The sequence below is a fragment of the Chrysochloris asiatica genome, unplaced genomic scaffold (assembly GCF_000296735.1).
Source record: "Chrysochloris asiatica unplaced genomic scaffold, ChrAsi1.0 scaffold00005, whole genome shotgun sequence".
Lineage (NCBI taxonomy): Eukaryota > Metazoa > Chordata > Mammalia > Afrosoricida > Chrysochloridae > Chrysochloris > Chrysochloris asiatica.
In genome coordinates this window covers 32,781,007-32,803,364 of record NW_006408523.1, presented here as the reverse complement: position 1 = coordinate 32,803,364, position 22,358 = coordinate 32,781,007, and the positions used below count along the sequence as shown (strand labels likewise).

General features: G+C 36.4%; 1 pseudogene; it reads left to right on the top strand.

Annotated features, from left to right (window-relative positions):
- Positions 1 to 14,004: 14,004 nt before the first annotated feature.
- On the top strand, positions 14,005 to 16,293 carry LOC102810643 (annotated as a pseudogene).
- Positions 16,294 to 22,358: the final 6,065 nt, after the last annotated feature.

Genomic DNA, 22,358 nt, shown 5'->3' with positions numbered 1-22,358 from the left:
CTGTTGGACTTTTCTGACATGTTATACTCGGCCATAGTACTTGATATCCTAGTGTGGTGCTATGCGTTAATGCACTGAACTGCAAAGTCGGTTTAAACCATAAGGTAGGTGGTTAAAGGTCTTCAGTTGCTCCTCAGAAACCCTATAAGGGGTCGCTATAGGTCAGAACTCACTGGACAGCACTTAACAACATGTTTGTGATTATGGACCTATTTAGAAATGAGTTGCTTAGGAGTAACTTAAGGTGGGGTTAAGGAGTAAAGATTTCAGTGTATCTAAATATTAAGAATGCCCCCACCTTAATAGAAGATGTGACTCAGATTATGACCCTTGGTTTCCATTGGGGGCACAATATGACTCCAATTTATATGAAAGCTTACTCTATTGTCCTGGATCTTACATCTGGCTCATTACTCTGACCTCCAGTGTCTGGGACTTTTGGCCCATCACCTGACTTTATTCACCAGCTCCCACAGCCTGGTGCATCAGTAGCCTGCCATTTGAACTGCAGATTTGGGTTTCTCTGCTTCTGAGACTACGTAGGTGAGAAAATTTCTCCAGAATGATCTCTGAACTATGGATTTGGATATTGCAAATTTGGGACCTCCACAATTCAAGGTATGTTTTGGCTTTCATGAATTTATTTTCATTTCCTTTAGCTTCAGTCTGAATTTACTTATAAGCAATTGATGTTCTGTCCTATAATCTGTCCCTGACCTTGTTTTGGCTGATGAGATGGAATTTTTACACGATCTCTTTCTACAGATGTAGTTAATTTGATTTCTGTTTATTCCATCTGGTCAGGTCCATGTATATCGTTGTCTCTTATGCTATTTAACAAAGGTATTTGAAATGAACAAGTCATTGGTTTAGCAGAAATCTATCATGCGATCTCCAGCATCATTTCTATCACCAAGGCCATATTTTCCAACTATTAATCCTTTGTCTTTGTTTCCAACCCTTGCATTCCAAACACCAGTGATTGTCAATATATCTTTTGCATGTCTGATCAATTTCAGATTGGAGAAGTTGGTAAAATTCTTCTATTTCATCCTTCCTGTATTTAGTGGTTAGTGCATAAATATGAATAATAGTGATAATTAACTGGTTTCCCTGTAGGATTGATTTGATACACTAGACAATAAACACCGAAGACCAAGAGAGTTATGGGTGACATCAAGAACATCATACAGGAAGAAAGCAAAAAGTCATTAAGAAGATATAAAGAAGGAAAAGATCAAAACAGATTTCAGAAGAGACTCTGAAACTTGCTTTTCAGCATAGATATGCTAAAGCAATGGAAGAAATGAGGAGGTACAAGAGCTGAACAGAAATTTTCAAAGGTCAGGCTTGAGAAGACAAAGTCAAATATTATCACAAAATGTGCAAAGAAATGGAGTTAGAAAACCAAAAGGGAAGAATATGCTTAGCATTTCTCAAGCTGAGAGAACTGAAGAAAAAATTCAAACCTAGACTTGAAATATTGAATGATTCTCTCTGCAAATTATTGAATAATGCAGAAAGCATTAAAAGAAGATGGAAGGAATACAGTCACTGTATCAAAAGGAAATGGTCAATGTTCAACCATTTCAAAAGATAGCATATGGTCAAGAGTCAATGATATTGAAGGAAGAAGTCCAGGTGCATTGAAGGAATTGGCAAAGAACTAGGCACCGGGAATTGGTGGAATAAAAATTTATAAAACTTTCAACAAAATCAGGCAGCACTTGAGGCACTCATTCTTCCAAGAAATTTGGAAGAAAACTATCTTACCAAGTGATTGGAAGAGATCCGTATCTGTGCCCATTCCAAAGAGAGGTGACCTAATGGAATACAGAAATCATAAGACAATATCTTTGATAGCCCATGCAAGTAATTTTTTACTAAAGATAATATAGAAATGACTGCAAGCATACATTGACAGAGAATTTCCAGAGATTCAAATTAGAGTAAGACGAGGACATGGAATGAGGGATATCATTGTCAGATGGATATCATTGTCAGATGGATCTTGGCTGAAGGCAGAGAATATCAGAAAGATGTTTGTCTGTGCTTTATTGACTATACAAAGGATTTTGATTGTGTGGACCATGGCAAGCTATGGACAACATTGTGAAGTATGAGTATTCCGGAACACTTAATTGTGCTCATGAGGAATCTGTACATGGACCAAGAAGCAGTTGGTCTACAGAACATGGGAACACCAAATGCTTTAAAATTAAGAAAGATGTACGACAGGTTGTATTCTTTCACCATACTTATTCAACATGTATGCTGAGCAAATAATCTGAGAAGCTGGGTTATATGAAGAAAAAGGTGGTATCAGGATTGGAGGAAGACTCATTAACAATCTGCGATATGCAGATGATACAACATTGCTTGTTGAAAGTGAAGAAGACAAAATATTTACCGATGAAAACCAAAGAGCACAGCCTTTGGTATGGATTGTATCTCAAAGTAAAGAAAACAAAATTCTTCACTATTGAACCAATAAACAACATTCTTATCAATGGAGAAAGATTGAAGTTGTCAAGGACTTCATTCTTCTTGAATCAACTAGCAACACTCATGGAAGCAGCAGTCAAGAAATTAACCAACATATTGCATAAGGCAAATCTGCTGCACAAGACCTTTTTTAAAGTGTTGAAGAGCAAAGATGTCAGCTTGAGGACTAAGGTGTACCTGATCCAAGCCATGGTATTTTCAACAATCTCCTATGCATGCAGAAGCTGGACAGTGAATAAGGAAGACCATAGAAGAATTGATGCATTTGAATTATGGCATTGGAGGAGAATATTGAAAGTACCATGGGCTGCCAAAAGAACAAACAGATCTGTGTTGGAAGAAGTACAGTCAGAGTGCTTCTTGGAGGCTAGGATGGCCAAATTTCACCTAGGTAATCCATTTATGTTAATTAGGTTTTATTTTCTTCAACTTAAGCATTCAGTTTTGAATTTGTATCTAAAAAATTATTTTAAAGAGAGTTCTCTAAAATCATATAAAAAATGACTCTGAAAGCTCAAGTTGTAAAGAAGAAAAGCTTTCATGTTGTTAGTACTTAGTTATTTTTAATTTTGTTATCATCATGAAGGAAAAATCCTTTTGGCCAAACAATAGTATTCTCAATAATCCTTCTGAATATGAGAATACAATATGGTAAAGGGATCATTCTGTAAAATAAAGATCATACTAGAAGATAATTAGGAAGCAACACAAAATAAGACCACATTTTAACTACTTAAATATTTTCAGATTTCTTAAATAAATTTACTTAGAAATATGTGAGTAAGCCCATTTACTCGCAAGAAAGAAATACACACTGTCCCTTTGTTGTCCTTAGAAACTGCAGGACTAATTCCCTATGATGTGCACGTAAAATATAACTCCTAATGTCCAGTTTGGTTTTCTCTGATAATGTGAAGCAAAGAAAATAGAGTATGTAAGTGTTAGCATTGGTTGTTTGCTGGAAAACACAGGATTTTTAACTACCTGAATTATTTAGAGTGTTTGGGGAATGTGCACATATGTCCTTCTTTTCCCACCATTTTCTTTTCTTAAGTATCAGGGAATCAAAGCAAGAAAACCTACTTGCATTGCAGTCTGAGATTGGCATGAGAACACAATGATTTCATATTAATATTTGGTAATGTAACTCCAACTTAACTGTGTTAAATTATTTTGTGTGATAAAACAAGCAGCTACTATTCTTGTAATGCAAAAAAAAAAAAAAAATATTTGTGCCCTTTTCCAGTAAAATTAGGAATTACAGAGTGCTAACAGCATTATTTCTTCTCTAACTACCATGATTCAATTAACTAAGGTGATACTGCAGATATTTGACTAATCTTCCTTATCTCGGAAAAAATTGCAACAGCCTTACTTATAATCTCCTTGGGATTGGAAAATTATCACCAAACAACACTATGCAATGAGATACCATTAATTCCATTTTTCAGAACAAAAGAGTCTTGAGCCTTTTATATTCTGTATCATAAAAATGAATTCATACTATGTAGAACGAAATTTGTACCAGAAATGGCTTACTTTTTTCCTGGTAGTTTGTGATACACATAAATGATTTCTTAATAACACAAGATTTTATGGTTCCAGCACCTTTTTTTTTTTTTTTTTTTTGCTACATATACATTCACTTTTTCTTTATTTAATTGATTTAAAAGCATCTGAAGAAGAGAAAAAATATCAGATGAATAGTGATACATAATGCATGTACCCACCATTGTTTACCAGGGTAACTTTGGTTTTCCTGTACTGAAAGAAGCAAATGACCTTAATAGCTAAAGAAAAATGTATATTTTACTGCAACATTTTTGTCCTGGATGGTATCACTTGTTCAAAACTTATCATTTTCTGCATATGTGTGTGTGTGTGTGTATCTATCTATCTATCTATCTATCTATCTATCTATCTATCTATCCATCTATCTATCTATCTACCTATCTATATCTATAGATATAGATATAGATAGGTAGATAGATAGATAGTGTGTGGATTATGAAAAGCAATGGACAACATTGTGAAGTATGAGTATTCCAGAACACTTAATTGTGCTCATGAGGAATTTGTACCTGTACTTGGGTTTCTGAGGCTATAAACCTTTACAGGATCAGAAAGCCTTATCTTTCTTTCTATGAACAGTGGGTCCTTTTGAACTGCTGACAGTAAGATTAGCAGACCAATTTATAACCACTATGCTACTAGAGCTAGCTCTCCCTCTCTCTCTCCACACCACCACCACCACAACAACAAATATATAAATATATATATACACACACATATAGTCATCTATTGAGAAAGTAAACAGACTGAAGTGAAAATAAAAAGAATTGGATATTTGTATGGTCATAAATACAGGTGAAAAAAATGTAACTTTTAAAATATAGATGTGAGTTAGAATAAACATTGAAATCAACCCTAGCAGAGATGATAGTGAAGTGTGAGGGATATAGAGGTGGTTTTGGTTAAAAATAGCAGTTTATAATTAAATATAAAATCTAAAAATCATATTATATAATTATAAAATGATACATAATCAACTAGATATTGTCTATGAAACTTATTCAACAACAGTAACTTTATATCCAATATGTATAAAATTGTATTTCAAATGTTGGGATTGTACTGTTCAGAGAGATAGACAAGGTCTCTGGTTTTATGTACATTTTAATGAAAGAAAGCAAAAAAGAAACCAGATGAAGAAGATATTGTCTGGAGATTACTATACAGATATAAAAAATGCGTAACGTGGAAATGTAATGAAGAAAAGTGCTTGATGAATATGAAGGGAAAATAAATATTGGGAAGATCTCTTGGGTGTTATAGTATTTCAGATGAGAAATTATGGGGAGAAAATAATAAAGTAAAATAATAAAAAAAATATTATTTAATAAATAATAAAAAGATGGGACAATGTGTAAAATGATTATATTGCCAAATTAACTGTGCTAAATAGTTTATATGACAAGATTAGCAGCAACTGTTAAAGGAACATAATAAAGGCTTGTGGAGCTGGTTTGTAGTATTTGAATATACTATTTGTTATTAAGTGCCGTGGAGTTGGTTCTGACTCATAGAGACCCTGTATATGATTTTCTGCGGAGCATCTGTTGAGTTTGAACTGCCAGCCTTGTGGTTCACAGTCCAGTTCTAATCACACAGCACCACAGCAGATACCCTGAATACACTATATAAACTAAAATATGTTTTGTAAGATTTAAACAATGCATGAGTGGTATGATTACAGAAGTGAGTTTTAGGAAGATTTACCTAATGCATCACTATTTGATTTAAAGTACAGAAAAATTATACAAACAATTTGGAATGCAGTGCAGATGAAAAACTATTAAAGGCCAGTGAGAGGATGCAGGTGAGGGGATGTTATCGGAAATAGAAATGAAAGGTAGAGTGACCAACGTTGTGTAAACCTATTTCTGTGACAGATTTTCTGTTTTTGTTTATTTCATGTTCACTGGAAGCAAAATGTACAGTCACTTTATCCAGATCTCCAAGAATCCTTGTGGAAAAGCAGAAATGGACATTAGAAAAGCAGCCCCCCAAAATTGATTGGATTATTCTAATGAACTTGGATTTTATTCTAAATGAAGTAAAAGAATTGTCAATTTGTAAGCAGAAATATAACAATGACTTGTGTTTTTTTTCTGTACTGTATATGCTGACACAATTTACCTCATACTTGACTAGAAAGTTATAGAGGGTTCCAACATCTTGGTAATTGTGTTTGGGGGCCAAAATCATCGGAATTCAAGCATATCCTTTACAGCTGCCATTAACTTTTGAAGATATAGAAACGCTTCTTTAAGTGCTTCTATTTTTGAAGCAGTCAGATCTGAATTTAAGCCCAATCTTTGAAAAACATCTGTGCTGTTATGACATATTATAATCCAAACATTGACTAGGATAGACCGGATTTCTTGATGCTTGTTGGGCTAAGGATGCTGAAAATCTGAGAATGGGGTGATCTTCTGGTGTTGTGCTGTAGGATAAGCACAAGACCCCAATGTTGGTTTGAACCACAGGGTTGGCTGTTTAAACTCACCAGTTGCTCCTCAAAAACCCTATACAGGGTTACTATGAGTCAGAACTGACTCAAGGACACTAAATAACAACAAAAGACTTCATCAAAGAACTATCTGCCTGCTTTTTACTCACTATGTTTTCTAAAAGATTTGGTTTAAGTCTTCCCTTGACATCTATCAATGTTTGAGCAATTTTTTTACTTGAGTAAAGTCTTGTGGAAGAACACCACCATAATTTGACCTTGTAAAGATGCATGTAACAAACTTTTGGAATCAGGAAGCAGAAACTTTGCTGTTATGAAATCCACTGCATTATTAGCTTTACAGAGATACACTGCAAAAGATTTCTTTAAAGTGTTAAAAAGTGAAGATATCACTTAGAACACTAAGATGAACCTGACTCAGGCCGTGGCATTTTCAATAACTTCATATGCATCTAAATGATAGACAATGAATAAGGAAAATCAAAGAAGAATTAATGTATTTGAATTCTAGTGTTGGTAAAGCAAATTAAGTATAACATGAACTGCCAGAAAGAAGGAGTAAGTTTGTCTAGAAGAAGTACATCCAGAAAACTCCTTAGAAGCAAATATGGCAAAACATTGATTCATGTGCTTTGGTGATGTTATCAGAAGGAAGCAGTCCCTGAAGAATGACCTCTTACTTAGTGAAGTAGAGGGACAGTGAAAAAGAGGAAAATCCTAACTATGACGAATTGACACAGTAACTGCAACAATGGGCATGAACACAGACCAAGTCATGTTTCCTTCTGCTATGTGTGGGGATGCTGACTTGGAACTCACCCAAGGGTATTTGACAACAACATCAAGATTTGGTACAGCAACATTAGTTCATATTTCATGCCTTTAGTAAAAATACAGTAGTAATCAGTGAACATAGTCATTAGTTAGTAAGTATTTATTGACACATATTTTTAGTTAATTAACACCTATTTTACATGGTTTCATACTTATCTGGTATTTGTCATTTTAATTACTAGGGTGACATTTCAAAGTTATGGTAAGTTTAAATTGCTTTAATATTGTAAAAATTTGTGGACAATTTGGTCTCATTTCCTCACTTATATATCAAAAGTGTGGGCTTCTGTGGAACACTATTTGCCAAGATGACTGATCTATCACTAAACATATTTGGTTATCTTCAGCAATTTTCTTTGGATGACTCAGGATGTCCTCTTTTTTTAGAAGTTTTTATTGTGAATTATGTGATAGTTTACATGGGAGAATATTAGTTTTACGCTCATCCAATTTTATTTCATTTAATTGCAATGCTTATAAACACCTCCATGCATCATCAACTAACCAAAGGATACATGCCACAGGCCTGTCCCCTGGCTATCAGCACATGGCCCCTCTCTCTCCCTGAGTCTAAAGTCCCCGGCCACTCCATCTCTCCACATCATCATCTCTGCCTACATCTCTGGTGTCAATGCTTCTCTGGGTAGGGTCACGCACTTTGTGTTTCTCCCTTGATGGTTCCAAGGACCTCTGCTCCTGGACTGCAAAATCAACCACTCCCATCCTTTTGTTACTAAATGTCTACCTTTACCTTTTCAACCCTCACAGTCAGTCCTGATAGCAATCGTTCACCATTGAACCCCAAGAGTCTTATCCCCATCTCCTTTCATCTATCCACACGGGTTGGAAACTACTCAGTAGGGGTTTTACATTTCCCCAGACCCTCTGGAAATAGGTTCCCTATTGAAAGCTTGTAAGCCAGTCACTTCTTGCCTTTGTATTTGTAGCTCCCCCATTTTGGATAACCAATGTCCAAGTTGCCCATCCCTGTTGACCCTGTGTACTGAGGGAGTGGGAATGAACTTCACTGTAAAGATTTGTTCCCTCCTTTACCTACTGCATCAACCAGCATAGGTCAGGTTCATTAAATTGTAGTGGATTGCTCTTTTTTCCTCTTCTTTCTTCCTCTAGTTGCATTCTGATCATTCAGCCATTGAAGCCAAGTAAAGTGGGTACTATCTGCAAGTTTAAGTGTTCTTGTGCATCTCCCCTCACTTCATATCAGCTGGATGCTTCATACTCTGCTATGGTCCTCTGTGACCATGTCCCTGTCCCTGGGCCCAGGAGTAAGGATATTCCCATTTTAGGTTCATTTAGTCCTTCACATAGGATCTCTGGTGGAGCTATACGATAAATATTGGACAACTAACTGCAAGGTCAGCAGTTCAACCCCACCAGCAGTTCTTCAGAAGATATTTAACGCTTTCTGCTCCCATAAAGACTTACAACGATATCATTAATAGCAAAGTTAAAAACAACAACAACAACAACAACAACACACACACACAAACAGAAAACAACAAATTCTGGGAAGAGTGTGTAGAAACTGGAACCCTCCTTCACTGCTGGAGGGAACATAAGGTATATTGAAACCATTCATCAAAAATTTTCAAATAGAAATACAAATGAACTAGCAATCGCTTTATTAAACATATATCCTCAAGAAACCAGAGCTGCAAAACAAATAGCTATATGTACATTTGCGTTCATTGCAGCAATATTCACGGTAGCAAAAATGGATACAGATTATATGTCCCAGCAGTGGAAAAATAGACAAATAAACTTTATTGTACACAAACACCGCCACTTGTCTCTCATTTTGTCATACTGTGGTTGCTTGTGTTGTTGTAATTCTAGAAGCTATGCCATTGGTATTTTAGAATATCAGCAGACTCACCCATAGTAGAAAGATGTCAGCTGAACTTGCAGACAAAGACAGACAAGAAAAAAGGAGAGGCAGATTACTTTCTACTGAAAACCTTAAGAGTAGCAACAGAATAATGTCAGATGTAGTACTGGAAAGTGAAAACATTATGAATACCACCAGAATACTGTCAGATTATTCAAATTTACTGTCAGATATAAGTGTCAAAAGATGAGCCCCTCAGGTTGGAAAGCACTCAAAATGTCACTAGGGAAGATGTGTCTCCTCAAAGTAGAATTGACAGCGATGATGTGAATGGAGTAAAGCTTTCAGGACCTTCATTTGCTAATGGGATATGACTCAACATGAGAAGAAACAGCTGCAACTATGCATTAATAATCAGAACAAGGAATTACTAAGTATGAATCTAGGGAAATTGGAAATTTCAAAAATCTAAATGGAATGAATAAAGATAGTAGGTATTAGTGAGCTGAAATGGACTGGTATTGGACATTTTCAATCAGACAATAATATTATATACTATATTGGGAACCACAAATTCAAAAACAGTGGCATGGCATTTATCATCAAAATGAATATTTCAAGAGCTGTCTTAAAATTCAGTGTTGTCTCTGAAAGGCTAATATCTATATGACTACAAGGAAGATCAGCTGATACCACTATTATTCAAATTTACTTACTAAACACTAAAACCAGCGGTGATGAAATTTAAGAAATCTACAAAATTCTTCAGTTGTAACATGAATCTTCAATGTGATTGCATGATCAAACATATAATCAAACTGTATTGATAATTACTGATGATTAGAATGCAAAGGTTGGCAACAAAGAGGAAGGATCATTAGTTGGAATACATGGTCTTGGTGTTAGAATTGATGCTGGTGATTGCATGATAGAATTTTGCAAGATAAATGACGTTCATTGTAAATACCTTCTTTAAACAAAATAAAAGACTGCTGTACACATGGAAATGTTATTTCTGTGTTTTCTACCAGATGGAAAACACAAAAATAAAATTGACTACATCTGTGAGAAGAGATGATGGAAAAGCTCAATATTATTATCTAAAACTAGGTTGCCAGCAGCAGACTGTGGAACAGACCACCAATTGCTCATATTCAAGTTCAGCCTGAATATGAAGGAATATTAATACAAATCCACAAGAGCCAAAATATAACTTTGAACATATCCCACCTGAATTTAGAGACCAGCTGAAGGACAGATTTAATACATTAGATACTAATGACCAAAGGAAAGAAGAGTTATGGGATGACATCAAGACTAACATACAGGAAAAAAACAAAAGGTCATTAATCAGACAAATAAGGAAAAGGTCAAAATGGATGTAAGGAGAGATTCTAAAACTTGATTTCTAGCATACAGATGGTAAACCCAAAGGAAGAAATAAGGAAGTAAAAGAGCTTAACAGAAAATTTCAAAAGGGAGCACTAGAAGAAAAGTTAAGTATTATAATGAAATGTTCAAAGACCAGGGTTAGAAAACCAAAAGTGAAGAAAATGCTCAGCATTCCTCAAACTAAAAGAACTGAAGAAAAATTTCAAGCCTTGGCTTGTAGCATTGAAGGATTCTATGGGCAAAATATTGAATGATGCAGAATGCATCAAAAGGATCAAAAGAAGATGGAAGCAATGTAAAGAGTCACTGTGCAGATGGTATGATCCCATACAGAGAAAATCTTAAAAGCTCAGCAAGAAAATTATTGGAACTCATTGAGAGATGCAAAAAAAAAAAAAAAAAAATCAGTTGGATTCCTATATACTAATAAAGACAGCTCAGAAAAAGAAATTAGAAAAATGATACCAGTGACAATAGCCTCTCAATAGATGAAATGGTTAGGAATAAATCTAACCAGAGAAACAAAAGACCTATACAAGGAAAACTACAAAATACTAATACAAAAAAACAAAACAAAAGAGATATGTAAAAAAAGGAAGACTATATCATGCTCATGGACAGAAAGACTTAACATTATGTAAAAGTCAACAGTATCAAAAGCAATCTGTAGATATAGTTCAATCCCAATCTGTATTCCAACATCATTCTTTAAAGATGGTAAAAATGATCAGTAAATTTATATGGAGAGGAAAGAGACCTCTGATAAGCAAAGCACTGCTTAAGAAGATGAACAAAGTTGGAGTACTCTCACTCACCAATCTCAAAAGTTACTACACAGCACAGTAGTCAAAATAGTGTGATACAAAAAAGATAAATAGCACAATGGAACAGAATTGAGAACCCAGAAGTAAATATTTCCACATATGGTCAACTGATTTTTGGCAGAGAGTAAAAGTACATTAAATGGGGAAAAGATAGACTTTTCAACAAATGGTGCTAGCAAAACTTGAAATCCATTTGCAGAAGAATGAAGTGAGACCCAAACCTCACACCACATACAAAACAAACAACATGGATTAAAGACCTAAATGTAAAACTTAGAACTGTAAAATCATCAGTGAAAAACTAGGGACAAATTTAGACACACTAATACATGGCTTATATACACTGTCAAACATTCCAAAAAACACATAAGCTGTAGAAGACAAAATAGATGATTGGAACCTCCTAAAATTTAGAAACTTAGGTGCATCAAAAGACTTTGTCAAAAGAGTAAAAAGGGAGCTCACACAATGGGAAAATGGCTTTTGCAATAACATATCAGACAAAGTACTAATATCTAAAATTTATAGAAAACTATAACACTTATACAAGAAAGACAAACAGCCTAATTAAAAAAGGGGAGGGGCACAGGAAATTCAGGCATTAAAGAAGGCATTCAGGCAGTCAACAAACATATGATGAAATGTTTACCATCATTAGCCACTAGAGAGATGAGAATCAAAACAACAATGAGATGTCATTTCACGCCAACATTAACAGCAAAGTTAAAAAAAACAAACAAACCCAGCAAATGTTGGCAAGGGTATGGAGAGACTGGCACCCTCTAACATTGTTAGTGGCACTGTAAATTGGTTCGACCACACTGGAGATCAGTACAGAAATTCCTCAGAAGGTTGACAATATGAACCATATGACTCAGCAACCCCTCTACTTGGTATATATCTGCAAGAAATATGAGGCATGACATGAGTTGACATATATACACTGATGTTCATAACAACACTATTCATAATAGCTAAAAGATGGAGACAGCCTAAGTGCCCAACAATGGAAGAATGGAAAAACTTTGGTATATACATACAATGGAATAGTATGCAACATTGAAAATAATGATGAATCTGTGAAATACCTTATAATTTGGATGAACCTGGAGGACATTACTCTGAGTGAAATTAGTCAATCACAAAAGGACAAAAATTGCATGGTGCCATTATTGAAAAAACTTAATAAAAGGTATCTAGACTAAAAGAAACATTCTTTGTTGGCTAACAGGGGTTGGAAGGAGGTAGAGTAATTAACTTACTACAGGGCAGACACACATGTTCTTTCAGGTGATGGGAAGGGCAATATACAAGAGGGAAGGTGGCAGGAGAATAATGAAGATAGGTGAAGGCAGGGTGGTATCATGAGCTAAAGGGAATATATGTAAATAGTGGTATATACACACACTAGGAACAACAGTTTGTTGTCCATAGATACATGAATTGAGACATAGCCTGAATGGATAAGGGAGGAAGAGTGGAATATATACTTATATATCCCACAAATATATGAGCTTGAAAGAGAAAAAAAAAGGTTCTTGGATGGTTGCCAGGAGTGAGAGAGAAGGGGAGTGGTTCATTGGCTAGAGGGTAGACACAATTTAGTTGAAAGAAAGAGAGGAGGGGAGGAAGGAAGACATAAAAGAAGGGAGGGAGGGAAGAAGGAAGACGGAAGGAAGAGAGAAAGATATACGATGAAGGAAATACACAAAGTCACTGAACCAAAAAGTATTGGTCCACAAGAACACCCACACTTGCAGATAATACCCACTTGACCTGGGTTCAATGACTGGATGATCAGAGCTCAACAAGAAGAAGAAAGAAGAGGGAAAAAAGAGTAATCTGACACAATTTGATGAACTTGAACTACACCTATGGATGCAGTAGCTCAAAAGAGGGAACAAATCCTTACAGCAAGAATCATTCCCACCCCCTCAATACACAGAGTAGACAGAGATGGGCAGCTTGGACATTGGCTACCCAAAATGGGGGGAGGGGGGGAGGCTACAAAGTCAGAAGTGACTGGCTTACAAGCTTTCAAGAGAGAACCTAGATTCAGAAGGCATGAAGGAAGGTAGAATCTCCACTGAATAGTATACAATCTGTCTAGGCACAGCTGATGAAATGAAATGCAGATGGGTCTCTTTTGATACAATAGTGAATAATTGTTATCAGGACTGCTTGTGAGGGTTGGAAATGTAAAGGTAGACATTTTATAGCAAGGAGGGGAGTGATTAACTCTTCAGCCTAGGAACAGAGGTCCCTGGGACCATCAATGGAGAAGTGCGGAGAGCAGGACCCTACCCAGAGAAGCAGTGATTCCTGAGATGGAGGCAGAGACGATGACGTGGAGAGATGGAGCAACTGGATACTTTAGACACAGAGAGGGAGAGAGACTGTGTGCTGAAGACCAGGGGCAGGCTTGTAGTGTATACCCTTTGATTGGTTGTTGATGAATGGAGGCGATTGTAACCATAGCAATGAAATGATATACCATAGGATGAATGTAAAACGAATGTTCTCCCATGTAAACTATCACATAATTCACAATTAAAAAAAAAAAAGCAATGGGAGGAAAAAAGTATTGGTTGATGCTCAACCATTTCAAGAGGTATTATACGGTCAAGAGTCATCATCGGTACTGGGGAGCCTGGCAGAGGCGGGGAGTGAGCCAAGTGGAGCGGAAGAGGGAGATGGGCGACCCCGCCTCCCGGGGGCTGCTGGGGGCAGGAGAGGGGGTGCGACGGTGGCACAGACCTTTCAGTATCCACTGCATTCTTGGTCCTCTTGGCCTCTTCACTGGAAGGGCCCTGCCCTAGAGCTAAGTAGGAAACAGGATAAGAGGCAACTTGAGTGAGAACGAGGAGTTTGATAAGCAGTTGCGGATGCAAGAATTGTATGGAGAGCCCAATGAGGCAACCTCAAGGAAAATCCCAGAGAAGAAGCCCATTCTTTGGAACAGCAACCTGCTGACACCCTTTACAAGTGGGATCTGGACAAGAAAGCATGATTCCCAAAGATCACTGAAGATTTCACTGCAACATCAGGCCAATTATGGACTCCCTAAGGAGGAATCCTGGTGTGGCATTGTGGGTTAATGCGCCAGAACTGCAAAGCCATTTGAACTGCAAGGTCGGCGGTTCAAGCTCACCAGCTGCTCCTTGGAAACCCTATACAGGGTCGCTATTGGTCAGAACCAACTCATGCCAGGTAACAACAATGATGGAGCACCCAACTCTACTGCAGATGTACAAGATGTCAATGCTGGTAACACAGGGAAACCTCTGCAGAGAAAACCCACCAAGTCCACTGAATCCAAAAAGAAGGGAGGAAAAAGAAAGATTGAATCAGGATGGTTTCATGATGAAGAAGACAGAAATGCAAACGTATATGTGTCTGGTTTGCCTCTTGACATTAAAGTGTATGAATTTATACAGCTTATGTCTAAATTTACTATTATTATGAGAAATCCTCAAACAGAAGAATTTAAGGTCAAGTTTTACAAAGACAATCAAGGAAGTCTTAAAGGAGATGGACTTTGCTGTTATTTGAAGAGAGAATCTGTGGAGCTTGCATTAAAACTTTTGGATGAAGATGAAATTAGAGGTTACAGATTACATGTTGAGGTGTCCAAGTTTCAAATGAATGGAGAATATGAAGCCTCAAAAAAGAAGAAGACATGCAAAGACTTTAAGAAGAAACTATCTATGCAACAAAAGCAGTTGCATTGGAGACCTGAGGGCAAAGCTGGACCTTCCCGAATGTGCCATGAGCAAGCTGTCATTATAAAAATAAGTTTCAGCCAATGGATTTTGAAAGACATCCAGACGGTGTGGCCTCTATGTCCTTCAGAGATCCAGAAGAAGCTGATAGTTGTAACCAAACCCTCAATAGGAGGTGGTTTGGTGGCCGTCAAATCATTGCTGAGGCCTGGCATGGGACTACAGATGACCAGGTGGAGGAGACCACAAGAGAGAGAAAGGAAAGGCTGAAAGGCTGGACACTTTCCTCAATGAACCTGAGACCAACAGAAGTGCCTCAGAAAGAGCAGGGCCTTAGAGTAAGGCATTTTTTCTGGCACATCTCAAAGGAATGCCACTGCTGAAATGGTGTTTGAAGCATCTCGAGATGAAGAGAAGTTTGAAAAACCTGAAGATGGTGGAGAATGTGAAGAAGAGGCTGCTGAAAAGGCTGCTGGAGAAGGCAGCCCCAGTGAAGAGTCTGAAGAAGACTGTCTCAAAACAGGGGCTGAGGAAGCCTGCCTGGAATGGGAGTCTGAGGAAGGCAGATTTAGCAAAGAGTCTGAAGAGAATGGCTCCAAAAGAGAACCTAAAAAGAAGAAACTGAGAAAGATTGTGAAGAGAATGTCCTTGAAAAAGAACCTACAGAAGACGGCCCTGAAAAGGAATCTGAAGATGAGGAAGGTCCTCCCAAAATTCTAAAGATGACTCGGAAAGAGGATCTGAAGACGATGGTCAGAAAACTAGTAGGAACATAACTCGGAGAAGGAATTGGAAGAAAATGGTCATGAAAAAGAAACTGATGGAGATGACTCTGAAGAAGAGTTTGAAGGTATCCTTGAAAAAGGATTAGAAGGTGCTGAAAAATCCGAATTTGAAGATGATGGCTCTGAAAAAGTGTTTGAAGAGGAAGATTCAGAGAGAGTCTGAAGAGGATTTGGATGAAAATGAAGACGATGATACATATGGAAAAGTGATGATGAGTCACATGAACCAGGTGTTGAAGAAAATGCAGATGAATAGGAGCTGGAAGATGCTGACACTGATGAAGAGGATGAGGAAGATTAGGCAGAGGAAAAGCTGTTCCAAGATTCAGAGGAAAAGGGAGATGAATAAGAAATAGTTGAAAAAATATTTGAAGATGACAATCCCGACCTGGGCTATTTAGGGAATCCTCAGGAAGAAGACCCTCTGCCCACAGGTAGCAGCTTTGTCCTCAGTAGTGACAACAACAATGATGATGATGATTAATCTGTTCAGTTTGCTTTTTTGGGAAATACCTTGGTCTTGTATTTGCCTCTGTTTCAGGGTAATTATTAGTAGAACATGTGCGTAATGGTAGGATACCATCAGATTAATGCATTGACATTTTCATTGTTATTTGTACTTAATAATTTTAAATATGTGCTAATTGGTTGTTCATTTTAAAGTTCATATTCATAATGCAAGTAAACTGGATACTGGTCCTTTTGTCAAATTTGTTAAATGCATGCAGAATAAATATTTTTAAATGTATTCTGACCGAAGTTTATGATATTCCAAAATAAAAACAAGCTGGCAAGATGCAGAAACACAAAGTTGGACTAGAGTGAAGCTGCCTTTCAAATTCCTGATGCTGTTTTATTCACGTCAAAGTTGGGTGTTTGTGAGGCCTTTAAATCCCTAGAATCCTCCTTGCTTCCAGGTCTTGTACCAGTTATGTTTTCATTTCCCATCTCTGAACCAGAACAGGTGGCTAAAAACTTATAAATAACACTTTGGGTTACTTCCTTGCTCAATTCTTGCAAGTTACTTTTGCCTTTTTTTCTACCTATTTCAATTAAAAATTACTCTTAAATGGGTGAAAATGTATTTCCTGAATTCTCCAGATTCTATCAGTGTTGGCAATGTAGAGGGGAATAAGAATTCTATTGTATACTACTTCTTAGCATTTCAGGCCACTTTAGAATTTGATTAAAACTGCGGAAGCTCTCCCTAGAAATATGTGCACATGCTATTCTGCAAGCTGTATAACAGGTGTACATCTTACACAACTTCTTGTGCTCAGTCTAAGCCTCATGGGTCTCCTGAAGTTGAAGAACTTCTTCTGTTTGCTTACTTCTATTTCTTGATTTTATTTCAGAGTTACAAGGCCTCCCACAATACTCCATTATAGAGTCCCAATCAAATTGGGGGTCTTTTCTTGACTGTACTTTTCAAATTCTGTGTTGGTGAATTTAATTCTGATGTACAATTAAGATGTTATTCTTGCTAATAAAATCATAAAAATGCATTGCTGCTAAAAAAAAAAAAAAAAAGAAAAGAAAGAAAAAAAAAAGAGTCAATGGTACAGAAGAAAAAAATTCAAAGTGTACTAAAAATATTGTCAAAGAGCAAAGCTCTGGCTGCAACAGTACATTGACAGGGAACTGCCAGGGGCTCAAGCAGGATTTAGATGAGGATGTGGAACAAGGATGTATTTGTTGATGTCAGATGGATCTTGGCTGAAGGTAGAGAATACAAGAAAAATATGTACTTGTGCTTTATTCAGTATACAAAGTCTTTTGACTGTGTGGATCATAACAAGCTATGAAGTACATTAAGTATGGAATGTCCAGAACAATTAAGTGTGCTCATAAGAAACCTCTACATAAATTAAGAGGCAATAGTTTGAACAGAACAAGGGGACAATGAATGGTTTAAAATCAGGAAAGGTGTGTGCCAGGTTTATATTCTTTCACCATATCTATTCAGTCCGTATACTGAGCAAATAATCCTAGAAACTGGATTATATGAAGAAATATATGGCATCAGGATTGGAGGAAAATTCATTAACAACCTGCAATATGTAGATGATTCAACCTTGCTTGCTGAAAGTGAAGAGGACTTAAAATATTGATGAAGATCAAAATCTTCAGTATAGGTTGCACCACAATGTGAATAAAACAAAAATTCTCAGAACTGAGATAATAAATAACATCTATATAAATGGAAAAAAAGATTTAAATTGTCATGGACTTCATTTTGCTTGAATCCACTATCAACATGCATGGAAGCATTAGTCAAGAAATCAACAACATTAGGGCAACCTGCTATGCAAGACTTCTTCAAAATGTTCAAGAGCAAATAAATTAGTTTGAGGATTTAAGGTGCACTTGACCTGAACCATAGTGTTTTCAGTAGCCTCATATGCATGTGAAAGTTGGTCTTATAATAAAGAAGGCTATAGAATTGATGCACTTGAGTTTTGATGTTGGAGAAGAATATTGCTTCTACCGTGAACTACCAGAAGAACAAACAAATTTGTATTGGAAAAAGTATGGCCAGAATGCTCATTAGAAGCCAAGTTGATGAGACTGGGCTTTCCCTGTCTTCAAACCTATTATCTGGAGGGACAGTCCCTAGAGAAGGATATTATGGTTGCTAAAATGGAGGATGAGCACAAAAAGAGAAAGACCCCCAACATGATGGATTAGCACAATGGCAGCAGCAATGGATGGTACAGGACTTGGTAGTGTTTTGTTCTGTTGTTTGTATGGTCATTTTGAGTCAGAATCAACTTGAAGGCACCTAACAATAACAAATACATACACAATAGAATACTACACAACCTTGAGGAATAATGATGAATCTGAAAAACACCTCATAACATGAATGAACATGGAAGATATTATTCTGAGTGAAATTAGTCAGCCACAAAAGAACAGTGTATGAGTCAAGAAAATGTTTTCATGTTAAAATAAAAGAAAAATATTTGAAGTTTATCAAATATGGGAGAAAAAAGAGAATAACACCCTGACTAGAGGGTAGGCATGTGTTATCTTAGGTGATGGGGAAGGCAATAAAAACAATTTAAGGAGAAAGGCAGCAAGATGACAGAGTAGGCAGAAAGGCTGTATGTATATACAAATACAAAACAAAAAAAATACATATTCATTTGAAAGTCCAAAGGGCACATTCTGCCAGCCAGCCTCCGACCCACAGGCACACAGGTTTCATTGCTGTCACTACTTCTTTTTGATGGTCCTGGGATTGTCTGTTCTTGAAATGAAGGATTATCTACTCCCTCCTTTTAGTTACATATCCTCTACAATTACAGTTGTGACCATCGCAATTAGTCCTGCTAACCATTATTCACAATCGAGTGATAAAATTCTATCACCGTTGTGCCCCATCTGCTTTCTTGGCCATGCTCCATTCACACCCAATGACTTTGAGATGAAAGAGAGAAGAGGAAGGGCTGGCTGGCCTGAAGTTTAGGAAGATGTGTGAACTTCCTGGCCTTTATTATACTGATGATATCTATAATCTGAAAAGATTTAGTGAATTGATGCTTAGTTAGAAAAAAAAAATGCACTTGAAAATTCGCATGTTTTCTTGTTGCAAGTTTAACTTTATCAACATAAGATAATTTACGTTTAATTTACCTTCTTGAATATAGTCTATTCTGATTTACACAAATTATCTAGAAGATTAAGTTTCTAAAAGACAATTCTTTATCTAAATGACACTGCCCAGCCTAGAATAGTAATCAAGTTTACTTCCTTAAGGTGCAATCATGTAAATAATGATATAGTCTCAGTATGATCTTGAATAATTTATTCAACAACTCACTGAAAATCATATCACTATTTAATGAAAATGTAGAATTAAAAAATGCAAAAGATTCACCTCTTTTAAAACCTCTTTATTAGGGGAAGATTTTGGTAGTTCGTTAGAACTACATGATAATCAATATGCTCAGTGTTTTAAATGTTAACTGTAGGCTCATGGTGGTGGTTTTCCTGATTTTTTAGTAGAATTATGGCATGTATTTGCGATGTGTAGACAAATATACACATATTTTAAAAGATAACCAAAATAATCAGGTACAGATAAATGTTTCCAAATAGAAACTTATTTGTGAAACTTTTTCTGTCAAAACTTGTAAGATCATTCATGTGCCATGCAAAATGATCAACTTAAAAATTATCCAGCTATATTTGGTCAACATTTAATTAACTCACCCTTAATGGAGTCCTGGTGTGGCGCTGTTGGTTAATGCACCAGACTGCAAAGCCGTTTGAATTGCAAGGTCGGTGTTTCAAGCTCACCAGCTGCTCCTCAGAAACCCTATAAAGGGTTGCGATGGGTCGGAACCAACTCGACCGCACTTAACAACAGCAAATGTGATGACTAGAACTATGTTTGCCTTGGCTAGGTCAGACTAAATTATTTTGTGGGCCTTGTATGTTCTGTGGTCTGGATATTCCCCAACACTGATATATACGGGTATGTTTGTATAGCTAGAAAACAATGACGCAAAAAGCCAAAAATGTTGACAATTACAAAAATTACTTTCTTCCCGTAAACTGCCTGAGGTAATCTTACAAAATGGTTCCCTGCTCACTTGACCCAGAAAAATCGCACAAAATCATGCAAATTCAGAGGTTCAAATCTCCGGGTCCATTTTAAGAACATCCGTGAGACTGCCCAGGCCATCAAGGGTATGCATATCCGGAAAGCCACCAAGTAGCTTAAAGATGTCACTTTGCAGAAGCAATGTGTACCATTCCGACGTTACAATGGTGGTGTTGGTAGGCCAAACAGTGGGGGTTGGACACAGGGTCGGTGGCCCCAAAACAGCGCTGAATTTTTGCTGTACATGCTTAAAAATGCAAAGAGCAATGCTGAATTTAAGGGTTTAGATGTGGATTCTCTGGTCGGATCAACCCCTACATGAGCTCCCCCTGCCATATTGAGATGATCCTCAATGAAAAGGAAAAAATTGTTCCTAAACCAGAGAGGAGGTTGCATGGAAGAAGAAGATATCACATAAGAAACTGAAGAAACGAAAACTTATGGCTCAAGAGTAAATTAAGCTTAAAATAAAATATACATAAAAGTAAAAAACAAAAAACACAAAACTTTCTTGCATCCTCTCTATGAATTCAAAATTATGTGAAGACTGACATTTATAAAAAGCTTAAATTAAGAATAAATTCGATCACCTAGTCCTTTGTTCCCACTTTTGTTACACTCTCCATTCAAATCCAGTATTGTACTTAGATATTTTCTCCTTTTGCTTTCAGTTTCCTTTATGTTTCTAGTATGAATTTTTTTTTATTTCTTGTATAGTTGGGTTGGTATACTTTTTTCCCCTTGTAATATTTACCCAATATATCTATTTTTGTTTTTGTTTTGTAGGAAGATGTGGTCTTCATTGTTTTCCGAATCAGATTTTTTAATCCTAATTTTCTTTTTAGTCATACACTTTCTGGTTGTTTAGAGAGAAAATTGTATAAAACAAATTTAATATCCATATGTCGTCTCAATAACTTGCTTATTGAAAAGCTATGTGGTTGGCTGGCTCACCTGGATTCAAATGCTGATTTTCATGAACTGACTCTGCATTTTGTGACAAGGATTGAGACTCTCTAATCTCCTGTCTTTTCACAGGTTAAATGAGGATAAAAATGATTATCTCATAAAACCAGTGGAATGGAGAATCATTCAGGGATGACACAGAAGGATGAGATTGAAATAGGTGAATTGTAAGTTCTTGCAGAGAAATGAGCTCTGTACTAGTGCCCAAGAATGACTGTAACATTAAGAAGATTATCTGAAACCTATTGTCTGTTGTTAAAAATAAAACAGTATGATAAGAACTACTGAAAGCAGTAGGAGCCTATTTGTGTTTATCATCTAACATTAATCCAGATGCCAAATAATTATAGATTCCCTTTTCTATGTCAGGCCATTATGCAGGGGATAAGTGAATGTGGCCCTAAATAGAATTGCAGATATAGGAACATTAGAAATTTGGGGAGGACAATAATGGCAGGACTGCTTGGAGTGGATATGTACAATAATAGAAGGAAAAGCATGAATGATGGTGTTGAATGTTTAATTTTGGGACCCTAGAATAGTTGAGGTGTTACAAATAATAATGTAAAAAATTAGAAAAGAGGGATTAGATGTGGAAAGTGGTATCTTTAAAAAATGACTTATTTTATATCTCTATCACTAAACGCTTCAAGTATATGCAGTAAAGACCTAATCTTCATGCTGAGACTTTTTAGGTGCATATGAATTTTATACTTTCTACCCTCATATCCTAATTGTTGTTTTTATCACTATAATTTGTATAATTAATTTGTCAGCTAACTTTCTACCATTCTCCTATTTCTTTAGGTTTCTATATTTCTATAAAGGTTAGAATT